A 13,507-nucleotide genomic window follows, 5' to 3' on the forward strand; every position below is an offset into this window, starting at 1 on the left:
AGACCGGGTTTCTTTTGTATTCTCGTCCCACTATTCCATCATTCTGACTACATCACCGTGTGCTATTATTCCTTGGCCATTCCCTTTCTCACGGCACGGCTATTTGATACGTGACTTGATTCAGACTTTGAGGAATGTTGCATAATACATATACAAATAATAAGTCAATCACATGCATTATAAAACCAAAATTCGAAGCAAGAGCATATGTGACATGTCCTTGTTAACGTGCAAATGATTATTGATTAATCTAAATTCACATTTACAAAATCCCTTGTTACCTGCTATATTAAATCTTGAGATAAATTTCTTAAGAATCTCTATCACAAAATGGGTTCCAAATCAAAAGACAATACAACAATAAATTTGGAACAAAAAAAAAGGAATCAATAGGTGAACATCACTTCCAAGGCGTTTCCTACTCGGTAGCCTCTCCCTGACATACTCTCTCCTTTGTTCTTCTCCCCATTTAGCTTCTTCCAATCTCTTTGCAAGAATCAAAGGTGGAAGCTGTTGTGTGTTGGGTCAGTTGGGTGGAGATGAAGAACCGAGATTGAAGAGGTGGTGTCATTGTGGGACTGGTTAGGATGTGTGTTAAGGCTTGGAACCTTTGCTCCCATGTTGTGTGTTGTTCCATAATTTGAGAGAGTATTAGTGTTCGTTTGGGATGGACTGAAATTTTCAGTTTATTCGCAATTTTAGTTTATTTTTGCTACTATTTATGAGTTTCACTGCACTTTTTGATACTATTCATGAGTCTCATTATACTATTTAGCTTATTTTTCAACTTTTTTTTTTTTTTTTAATTAAACAAAACTAAGTGAAAGAGAAATTAAGGGTTTGTTTGAAATTCGCTTATTTTGCTGAAATTGAAATTTTTTTGCTAAAAGTATGGTAGATAAAAATAAAAGTTAGTTGAAATAATACAATGAGACCCATAAATAATAATAAAAAGTGCAGTGGGGCCCATAATCATAAATAGTAACAAAAATAAACTGAATAATAAAATAAGCTGACAAAATTAATCATGCCAAATGGACTCTAAATTAAATAAAACTAAAGACAAACTCTCAGGCAGGAAATACCCAAGCATCCCAAAATAATTGGAACAAAATAGAGGAAGGAGGGTGTGAATACAAAACAAAGCTATCCTAATAGGAGATCTTTCCTTTGCCAAAAAGTCCATGCAGTGCGTGCATTGATTCCCTTTTGCAAAAGATGTGGTGGATGTGGCTTTTCTTAAAGAGTAATGCTACAGACACAAACTATTCTACAAACATTTTACAAACGGCTAACATGGCACACTCCACCTCAGCTTTTTAAAAACTAAAATACCACGTCAGAAATTAACAAAGTAAATTAAAAAAATAAAAAAGAAACGGAAACCCAAATCACGTTTGTAACAAAACCCTCTCCCTCTCCCTGTCTGCACCTCCCTCTCTGCCTCAGCAGTACCGTACGGCTTTGCATCTCCTCTGCCTCTTCGGTCTCACATTCAAGCTAAAGAAATCTGCTTCCCCTTGCCGACTAACGCCGCAGCCACACCTCTCACTGGAATCATTGCAGAAGCCGCCAGAACCCGCCAAAACCATGGCTGAGAACGGTGTTGCAATCAAAACTGATGAGAATGATGCTCCCACTTCGGTATTTGATGCTTCTAATTCTTCTACTTATGGTAATTCCTCAACTACTTTAGATAAGAAAGACATGCAATGCTTTAGATAAGAAAACCATTCACAGTCAAACAGGCCAACATTCTGCTATTCGAAACGTATTCATTCTATAGAAACAAAGGAAATTATATATATGATATGATTACAATGGAAAGATGCTGTTGGAAAATCCGAAGAAGGCATTATTTGTTGTCCCATTATTTGAACTAGGGACTTACTGATTTTTTTTTTTGAGAAACGACTTACTGATGTTGATGGCTCTTATTTTTGAGAGCCACTTATTTGTTCTATGACAGAATTTTATATGACAGAATTTTTAAAGTTTATAGACAAAATTTTTAAATTTTATGGGATTATTTTATGCTTGACTAAGGTGTTGCAATCCCATATAACAAAATTTTATATGACAGAATTTTTAAATTTTATTGGATTATTTTATGCTTGACAAGAGGAAGCAAATTTCTTTAGCTTGAATGTGAGACCGAAGAGGCAAAGGAGATGCAGAGCTGTACGGTACTGCTGAGGCAAAGAGGGAGAGGGAGAGGGTTTTGTTGCAAACGTGATTTGGGTTTCTGTTTCTTTTTTATTTTTTTAATTTACTTTGTTAATTTCTAATGTGGTATTTTAGTTTTTAAAAAGCTGAGGTGGAGTGTGCCATGTCAGCAGTTTGTAAAATATTTGTAGAATAGTTTGTGTCAGTAGCATTACTCTTTCTTAAAAAGGTGGAGGAAGGGCTTACAATCAGAGATTAAAACACTACAACGACGAAATGAATCAGATAAGTTATCATGGGATGCAAAAATTGTAACCACAGTCTTCGCGTCAATCTTAATGTAGAATTTTTTAATATTTAAATTCTTTGCTAAAACAAGACCATAATACAAAAGAGGCCTAACATGCAATATCACAAGCTAGGGATTTAGCTTCTTTGATAACATAATTTACGAAGCAAAAAATAGCAGAAATATCTAGCCCAAATCTTCAATTATTAAATGTGCATTTGAGTTTTGATTATAAGCTAATTTATTGCTTTTTCTTCTTTCTTTTTTTTCCTTACCATTTGTACCAGATATTCCCCTACTTATTTTATTAGCTTTGATCTTTTATTTATTTTAGCAAAAAGTTAGACACTTTTTCTGATACAAGATAGAATTTTACTCTAGCCTAATCTAAGTATATATGTGTGTGAAGCTCACTCTTAGAGATTTGAACCCCAACCCTTCCTCCCCACACTCCACAAGCACTTCTATTTGTGGAGTGACCATCACACCAAGAGTGTGCGGTGGTAGCTAAACACTTAAGGCTACAAATCAAAAAGAGTGAGTTAGCATTAAATTGGGATAATAACATTTGAAGCATGACCTTTAGGAATAAAACTAGAAGGCAATATTAATATTAGTACAAGCGTATCCAATATATATATATATATATATTATAGTACAAGGGAAGTAACATCCAGTGCATTGAGCTACCTTGCACTATTATAGAACCAAAAGCAGAGATATCACGTGGGAGAGCATGGGGTTCTGCTAATTTGCACATTATATGACATTCTTTTCATTCAGCTTTCCGCCTTATCTAAAATTAGGATACGTTTGGTACACTGTAATGATTATTACATGAGAATAGGAATAAGTATTACAAGGAATACATTAAGTTGGAATGTAATAAGTATTACTATTCATTAATTTGGTGACCATTTAAGAATAGAATCCTGAATATGCATCCACAATTTAGTAGAGTGTAAAAAGAATGTGTAATTAAATCATTTTTAAGTCAAAATTCCTAAAATACACTTATTTTAGGGTGTTCAAAATAGAGCTAATAATTAACAAGAAATTTCCTTTTGAAGATATGGCAACTAATAGCTTTTTAAGAATTTTTAAAAAAAAATTATTACATAAGGTGAAGCAATAGATATTTAGTACTTTTGACAAGGAATAGTTATTCTTCATTTTGAAGAATAGCTATTCATAAAGAATAAATATTCATTGTAATAAAAATATAATCAAACAACCGAATAGTTATGCCATAGGAATATTTATTACATTACAGTGTCTATTACAGTCTACCAAACATGCCATAAGCATTTATGTCAAACTATCAAGTAATGGTAGATGCATTTATTTCGATGTATAATAAAATTCAAAGAATTTGTATACATTTATAACTTTAAATGATTTGGATAGATATGGATGGATCTAAAAAGTCATGGGAAATAAAGTAATTATGAAAAATTTTCAGTTTTTTGCATAAGACTAACTTCAATGCAGAATTGCTAGAGTCAGATTCAATGAATATGATAATATGATTATGTCTCCACATTTTTCCAATATAAATCTCCAATTCCTTTGGACTTAAACTTGCATAAATTCTTTGACAATATCTTTGGTTCTCTTTCCAAGGGGTATGTTAATTTCCAAAATATTTTGTTTAGCTTTTATGTATACGTTTTTAATGATGTAACCTTGTAATGCGTGGCTAGTTTTATCATATTATGTGCTAATTAGATTTTTGGTTTTTCTGTATGATGCATATACTTGCTAGGGATTTGTAATATTTTTAATGTTTTGACTACTTTTGATTCAATTAAAATATAGGGGTTAAATTGTGGTATTATTGCGTCACTATGATATTATTGTTTCTTTTGTTGTATCATAAAATTCTAGCAATTTTTATAGCTAATTGATTAAGATATAATTCTTTCAATTTCCACCCTATTATAATTTTAATCTTAGAAAATCAAATTTTTCTTCAATTAAAATTTTAATGTGCCTTAATTTTATCTCTCATGTCAATTCTGAAGCTAAAGAAAAGCTACTTTTACTTAAAAATTGTAGGTGTTAATAATTGTAGGTGTTGATATGGTGGATATAGAGACTTTAGTAGCATAATAAATGAAAAAAATTAACACTATAGAATCTATATATAAAGCATAAATCTTACAAGAAAAACACTGAGGAATCAACAAGTTTGTAGGTGACAATGTGAACTGTGATATGGTGAGATTTGTTGGTTGCATGGATTAGAGGTATTTTCCTCAAATTTTTTTTGTTTAAATTTCATTGTACTAGAAAAATTTGTAAACTAACAATAATATTATTCATGAAATCAATGAGTCATAAATAATTTTTTATAAAATTTATCAAAATGTATTGTACATTGTGCAAGATATCAGCTAGTTGTTATAATGAGGTGATGTTGTCTAACTAAGTAAGGTGGTCTCTTGACTTTTGCACTACTTATTTTGAATGAGTCACTTGACACTAAAATTAGTAAAATTAAACTAAACATGCAAAACTAAATCAAACAACAATGAAAAATTAATTTGGATTCGAATCAGCTTCTAATTGTACTTTGAATTAAATATAATATATTAAATTAGTAAATATTAATAACTAAAATTTTATATTGAATATATTTATAGAAATAATTTTCTCAATTTAATTAAAGATAAAATCTATTTAGTCAAAATTTGTTTGCATTGAGTTGTTTAGTTCAAAGAGATGATGAATTTTAATTAATTCAAACTAATATAATTTAACATAATTTGTAACTCTAAGCTTCTTTTAACCCAAAAAAAAAAAATTGTAACTCTAAAAGTAAATATATATTAAATGACGATACAAAATATATATTTTAAAAATTTATGTGACAATATTAAAAGAAAATTATTACAATATTATTTCATTGGATGATGTATATCACAGTCATATAATGGCGTGTACCATGTTCTACAAGATTGGACCCCAAAATGGAATTACATCCTAATTAAGAATCTAATTTTGGAGTTAGTAAAATGGCCCAATCCTAGGTGTCAGCAGGGGCTCGGTTATCAACAGCGGTTATGCTTCTTTAACGGTGCCCAACTCTCTAAGACTGACACGTGGTAGCTACAAGCCATGCATGCGTTATAAAACCAAAGTATGATACCATTCATGTCATGACATACATCATGCATGCATGTACATGCCCTGGAATGTGAGGACTGGCAGGTACATGTATGTCCTTTCGCTTATACATGCATGTATGTAGGGTTTCCCTTCCATTATCTGTAGTTGATACCCATTTAATAGATAAGCATTAATAAATAAAATGCCAAATTAGAGACTATGCATAACAGACCTTACCTAATTTAATTTGTTGAATTTTTTTGATGTTAGGTTTTCTGCCTAAAAGGATACTTAATTTCTTAATTAGGTTATATATATATATATATATATTATAAAAGTTAGAAAAAATATTTATATATGATACATAATTAATAAGTATTAGTAAGGGTCTGTTTGGGATCCGTTTATTTTGTTGAAATTGAAAACGTTTTACTAAAAGTACTATAAATAAAGGTAAATATTAGTTAAAATAGTACAGTAAAATCCATAAATAATACTAAAAAGTGCAGTGGAACCCATGAATAGAAGCAAAAATAAACTAAATAGTAAAATAAGCTAGCCAAACAGATATTAAATAAGAATTCAAACAAGGGATTTTGTATAAAAGAGTGTATCTAATTTAATTAAATTTGTTTAGTGAATATAAAACGTAAATCAATTAGAATTTGTTAGGTGTAATTTTTGTTGCTTATCCAAAAAGCACGATGAGTATTAATTGGTTTATGACCAGCAAGTCTAGTATAGTTTGACATTATTAGTGTGCATTTGGTATTGGTTTAAAAAATCAGTTTTTATTTATTTATTATTTAACTTATTTTTGCTATTATTCATGGGTCCTATTACACTTTTTGATATTATTTATAGATCTCATTGTACTATTTCAGCTACTTTTTAGTTTTATAAAAAAAAAATTCAGTTTTAGCTAAATAAACTGTTCCCAAACGGACCCTTAATAACTTCAAGAAACAAATTTTAATTTAATTTTTTTTAGGGAAAAGACAACTCTGCTAAAATTAAGAAAAATTGGCTAAATCAGCCTAAAGTACAGAAATAAATTGTGATAGAACATCCTTCATCTACACAAGAAAATTTAGTATATTAACTACAAATCTAGCCACAAGAAAATTTAGTATATTAATTACAAATCTAGCCAGACTGTAAGCAATTTTATTACGTTTTCTCTTAACTAACGTAATTAAGTAAATGAAGTAGAACAAACTGAAACATCTTCAACAAGTACACCATAAGGGGACAGGTTTTCAGTACCACCTCTCAGAGCTTGAATTAGCAGCAAAGAATCTCATTCCAGAATAGCATTAGAAATACCTATCTCGGATTCAAATTGGAGAGCTTTAGCAGCGGCCAAAGCTTCAATCTCCAAAGGAAGTAAGCTTGTGGAAGTTGCTGCAAGCAAGAAGCTAACACCAAGCCTGGGCTATTCCGAACCACCAAACCAATTCCAGACTTATTGCTTCGGGAAAAATGGCTCCGTCAAAATCTATCTTAGCCAAATTTTTAGGAGGTGGTTTCCACCACACACGTGGTTGTCAAACTCGTGTTTTTGGGATTGGTTGAACTACATGAAACTCTCCAAGCCGCTCATTTGATACATGGGATGAAGTCTTATTTGGTTCCTTTGAGTCCAGACAAACCACACTATTATGGCAAAGAGGCCGGGACTAACTTGCTTCCGGAAAATCCATATTGCTAGTTCCTTAAAAGTCCCAAACTGTGTAACCTTACAAAAACCCCATAATGTAGAATCCAACCATACCTCATCAAGTTCTGAACATGACCAAAGCGCAAGTTGATCCTCCGAAGCTAAATTGCAACGAACACATATCCATGACGGTCTGGCGTACCAAGTTAGCTTTAGTAGGCATAGAATTGCAACAAGCTTGCCACAAGAGATTCTTCACCTTATTTGGGAAATGTAGTAACATTAGAATGAGTCAATAAATAGTTGAAGTTTTTATTTTATATCATATCATATCATATACTATATAATAAAAGTTGGGCTTAAAAGTTGTGGTTGTGTCAAGTGGTTTCGCTAAATTGTAAAATTTTTTTAGATTAAAAAAAAAATAGATATAGTTTTTTTTTTTTTTTGTTTTTATCTTCTTCTCTTATAATTTCTAAGTTGATATGCAAAAATTGAAGAGTCTAAAACCAATTAAATACTAAATCATATATATATATATATATATTGATGATGCACTGAAATCAATAGGCTAAATGCTCCGAGCTACAACAACTGTTTGATGACTTGAAGAGAAAGAAAACAATTGTCTAGGGTGACCAGGATGAACCAACCAAGGACCTTCCAACAGTTACGCNTAAGTTGATAAAAATCTTAATTTGATTACAATTCAAATTCTTCATCTAATCCTTTTATTATTTTAATTTATAAGTTGATAAAAAAAAATCATAATTTGATTACAATCCAAAATCTACTTCTAATCCTTATTGTTTTTATTTAAATTATATTACTACAAGTAAAAAAAAAAAAAAAAAAAAAAAAAAAAAAAAAAAAAAAAACAACAACAACAACAACCACCTAATTTTTTTAGATTTAAAAAAATCTAAATTCTTCATCTAATCATTTTATTATTATAATTTATAAGTTGATAAAAAAAAATCATAATTTGATTATAATCCAAAATATTCATCTAATCCTTATTTTAAAAATATTATATTATATTACTACATGAAAAAAAAAAAAAAAAAAAAGCAACCTAATTTTTTTAGATTTTTAAAAAATAGATATAATTTATTTGTTATTATCTTCTTCTCCTATAATTTCTAAATTGTTAAAAATCTCAATTTAATTACAATACAAATTTTTAAATAATATACTTTTTCCATGCAACTTAATTTTAAAAATATTTTTACTATTTTATTTGTTATTAAATTTAATTGTATCATCAAAATTGTTTTTATTAAATTGTGCATCACACAGGCATAATACTAGTTATTATATAAATCTATATATATTAATTGCCAAAACTAAGAGAAAATTCAATTAGATTTTAATTGGATTGTCAATTTTGCGTCACGTGTTCCATTTAATTTTTAATTTTGTGTCAAGTGAATTATAGAGTATAAAAATCGAAGAGTCCAAATCCAATTAAATTCTAAATTGGATTTCAATTGGAATCCAAATTTTCACCACGTGTCCATTTAAGTTTTTAATTTTTGTAACAAGTGAAGTATTAGGTGCAAAAACCAAAGAGTATAAACCAACTAAATTTTAAATCATATATACATATATAATGAGAAACCATTACATATTTTAGAAATGTATGGTTTAAAAAAAGTGTAAGCTAATACCATGTATAATTTGAACATCTTCCAAAAAAAATGAATAATTCGAACTGTATAATTGTGATTTTTTTTTTTAAATTGTACCTGTGCAGATGCATAAAGTTACACACTAATATAAATATAAGGACAAAACTTAGTTACAAAATTTGTTGTAGCCTAAGGCTACAACCTTACTTAATATCTTTTTATTGGAAGTGAATTTTGACAAATCCACCATTGAATTACATCTTCATCTTATATCATCCATGCTTGCAAAATTTCTAAAAAAATAAAGATCAATAGTTATCTCATCAATAAATTGTTTAAATTGTAAGTTTTTGTAGTTTAAAATTATGCATAAAATATAAACTTATAGATCATATAGTAAATAATATCCAATTGATACAAAATTTGACATGTGTATTAAGAATACAAAGAATATACAATTTAACGGTTAGATTTTCAAAATATGTAATAATATTTATTTTATTATATATATATATATATATATATGTAATGAGAAACCATTACATATTTTAGAAATATATAGTTTTAAAAAGTGTAAACTAATACTATATATTATGTATAATTTAAATCATATAATTGTTATTATTTTTAATTGTATTTGTGTATATGCACGAGATTATATACTAGTTGGAATAAAAGACAGCTAGTATCCAAATTAAGGTTTGAAAAATCTTATACTACTGATTTAAAATGAATTTATGTTAATTTTATTAATGAATCAATTTTGGATCCAAAAGTGGAGGTATAGGGGAATTAGGATAGGGGGATAGTTTGTTTGTTTGTGTTTATTTATTTTTTATTTTTTATATTTTGATAGTTGAAAGATGAAAGATTTGAATATTGAATGTTTCTATTGAAAATTTTAAAAATATTAATCAGTTACAAAGCTTTTGGCTGGATATGGGATAGTTGGCATAGCCATACGCTAGTTGGAATAAAGGACAGCTAGTATCCAAATTAAGGTTTGAAAAATCTTATACTACCGATTTAAAATAAATTTATCTTAATTTTATTCATGAATCAATTTTGAATCCTAAAGTGGAGGCATAGGGGAATTAGGATAGGGGGATAGTTTGTTTGTTTGTGTTTCTTTATTTTTTATTTTTTATAATTTGATAGTTGAAAGTTAAAGGATTTGAATATTGAATGTTTCCATTGAAAATACCAAAAATATTAACCAGTTACAAGGCTTTTGTCAAGATAATGGATAGTTGGCATAGCTTAAGTGATTTAGCTTAACCTCAATTTGACTTGAGTCCCAATAATACTAGCTAGTAGGCATTCTAAGAATCAATTTTGTGTACTTGAGCATTCAAATTTAGGACTGGATCTTTGTTCAAATCATTTAGGACTGGATCTTTGTTCAAATCATATGGGATTAAGCCTCTGTCATTGGACCACTCACCCTCAACGGTGATCTCTCTTCTACTTATAGGTTTATCTTATCAACCTTAAAATTTTATCTTCCATCACAAATAAATATTCATCTTAGAAGATCTGATGAGCTAGTTCCTTTTGGATTACTGATCGTCTTATTTCCTCAACTATTAGTTGTGACTATTTTATTCATACAACTTTTAAAATCAAATCAATTTCATATTTACGTCTTCTCTCTATTTAAATTCTAACATAATTAATAATTAAATTATTATAATTACCTACTTATTAGAAATGGAAGACTCAATGTAACAAATACAAATTATCACAACTACTCCAACCATATGCTCGTCGCGCATAGAAGCGGACGGATAAGCACTTGCAAGCCTAACCTTGACACCCATTTGTCACCCTCATGGATGGACGGGTAAAGATGGGCGTATTGAGCCTACATGACAACGCTCGCATCACCTAAAACTCTCCTACATTTACAACAACCGCTGGCAAAGGGATAACTCCCATCTCCTACAAATCAGCGAAAAGATAACTCCCATCTCCTACATTTCAGCAAAGGGATAACTCCCATCTCCTACAAGTCAGCTGAGAGATAATCCCATGTCCTTACAATTCAACTAAGGTGGTCATCCACAGGCCCATATATAAACACCAAGGCACTCCAATTTCGAGGTACACAAAAAATACTATTCGGAAACTCCTTCAAAGTTCATTGCGGGTTTCTGACTTAACTTTCGAAGGGTCATAGGTCGACACCACACCGGTGCTCTCTGAAGACATTCCCTTTTTTGCAAGTTCATTACTCTTCACCTTTTACTGAAGATTGCAGGTTTGGTCGATAGATCTACTGACAATTTTTAGCATCATCACAAGTCATCTTTTACTTAAGTTTGCTTCAGTGGGAGGGAATTTTTTGAAAAATATTATACCCACATACTAGGTTTTTGTAAAACTATTTAATTCATAACCAATAACCAAGAGGGCCTTTCCAACAGTATGATCAAGAGGCCGTGTTATCAATGATATTGCTAGGGCCATACAATTCCAAATTTCCAATATGAGTAATTCTTGTACTACATAAATAGCCACAACTTTTGCCAAAACTATCCTACACTTACATGACAGACTAAGATTAGCTACCTATTACTTTTACATGAATTCACCACTTTTTCTCCACTACTCATAGTCTACCACATTAACAATTATGGCAAAAGTTGTAGTTTTTAATATGGTCCTAGTATTTTTGTTCCAAAATAAACCAATTCGTCCTTCAAGGTTTGAAATGGGGAAGTACAATTGTATAAACTATAGCTTTATAGTCATCTTACTTGCCACATTGCAAGATGAGTTTATGGTGAAACCAAGGGGGAAAAACTAGTACAGGGGCAAGTTAATGCCTAAAGCCTTTGCCACATGCAAGTACGGAACAAGATTGTTGCTTAGGGGGGCTAAAATTTGTTTTATGTGTCCAAAACTCTCGTTCTTGTGGGGTTGGGAAGAGGTGATGGTATGTAGAATTTCTCCCAATTTTTTTAGAGACTAATTCTCGAGCTCAAACTTGCAACTTATGGTTTTGGATTGAAGGCACTTGTAATCGCACTAATGCCTATCCTCTAAAATTAAAAGCATGAAAAAAAAATTTTGACCATTAAAAAATAAGAAATATAATAAAATTTAAAACTAAATTAATACATGAAAATTAAAACTAGCACATATTCAATATTAAAAAAAAAATGCAAAAAAAAAAAAGGTGATGAAATTATTATTTCTTAATTCATTTCTACTCAATTATAAGCCTATCAATAGGTCAGTTCAAGTCAGGTTTGTGCCCAACCTGCAACAACCTAATCAGATTAGGTGGGAAACTACCAAACTCGCAGCCAACTCATAAAGGTATCAGGTTGGACATTTCGGGTAAGCCTTGGGTGGTGGTTAGTTTCAGGAGAAGCAGAAAATCGTCAAAAAAGGAGGAGGAGGAGCAAGATCTCGTTAGATCCAGCAAGATCTTGCCAAATTTGGCAAAGATCTTGTTAGACCTAGAGAGATTTCTGCCAAATTTGGGGAAGAACTCGCAGGATCTAATGAATTTTGCCAAATCCAGTTGTGTTGGTCACCAAAATCCATTGAATCTAGCTGGAAAAGTTGCTAAAATGGGTAGGAATTGCCAGATTTACCTTGCTTTTCAGTTGGGTTGGGTTGCTCAAGTTTTAGGGGAGGAGATCCACAACCAACCTGTCTAAGTCATTTTTGAAGGTTGGGACCCAAAGTCGACAGCCGGAGCAGGTAGTGACAGGGTGGGTATGGTTGGCTTTGTAGGTGGCATGGGCAGCCCTAATTTGTAATATATCAAAATGGAATTCAACATTATTTTAAGCGCAGTAATCATTTATGATTGATTCTTTAATAAATGTTGCAGTGATTTCCCTATTATGATCCTAGCGTTCCACATGGATTAAGTGTAAACTTTATTATGTGTTTAAAAACTCTTGGGTACCTTCCCTTTGCAAGCCGGTTTTCAAGGGTAAGTTCTACCCATGAGTTTGTAATATTTGGTATCAGAGTCAACTACCATTTCAATTAATCAGGCGTAGCTCATTGAATATGTGATAACATAAGTTGGGGCTTTGTGGTCAGATCTCGAAAAGGGCGACTTAGAAGCTTGATTAAAATTACTGATAGGTGAGTGAAGCCACCAAAAGAGAAAGGGTTCTCATCAGGTCATTGTCGCTAGAGTGAGCCATCGTGGACATCAGCTGCGAAGCGTGATGATATGTTATGATCCTAGTGTACCACATGGATTAACTGTAAGTTTAACCATGTGTTTATAAGTTCTTACACACCCTCCCCTTGCAAGCTAGTTTTTAAGGATGAATTCTACCCATAAGTTTGTAACATTCGCTTTCAATGTACAAAATCAAAAAATTACCAACTGTTGTCAAGTAAAAATTAAGACAATCAAACACGTACAAAATATAATGAGCACTCATGCAATTATTTAGGTGAAAATAAAGTACATCACTTAAAACTTAAAGTCTCAAATTATAAACTTTGGCTCTCAAACATCAAACAAGCAAACTATAATAGTAAATACTAAATACATATAAGTTAAGTGATTATTTTATATTTTAGATTTCTAGGGTTAGTTTTCAATTTGAATTAATTAATTTTCTATTTGGGGGTCAAATATAATTTTTTTTTTATCTAAACTTTTAAATATAT

This window comes from Quercus suber, unplaced genomic scaffold (genome assembly GCF_002906115.3).
Source record: "Quercus suber isolate HL8 unplaced genomic scaffold, Cork oak 2.0 scaffold_66, whole genome shotgun sequence".
Lineage (NCBI taxonomy): Eukaryota > Viridiplantae > Streptophyta > Magnoliopsida > Fagales > Fagaceae > Quercus > Quercus suber.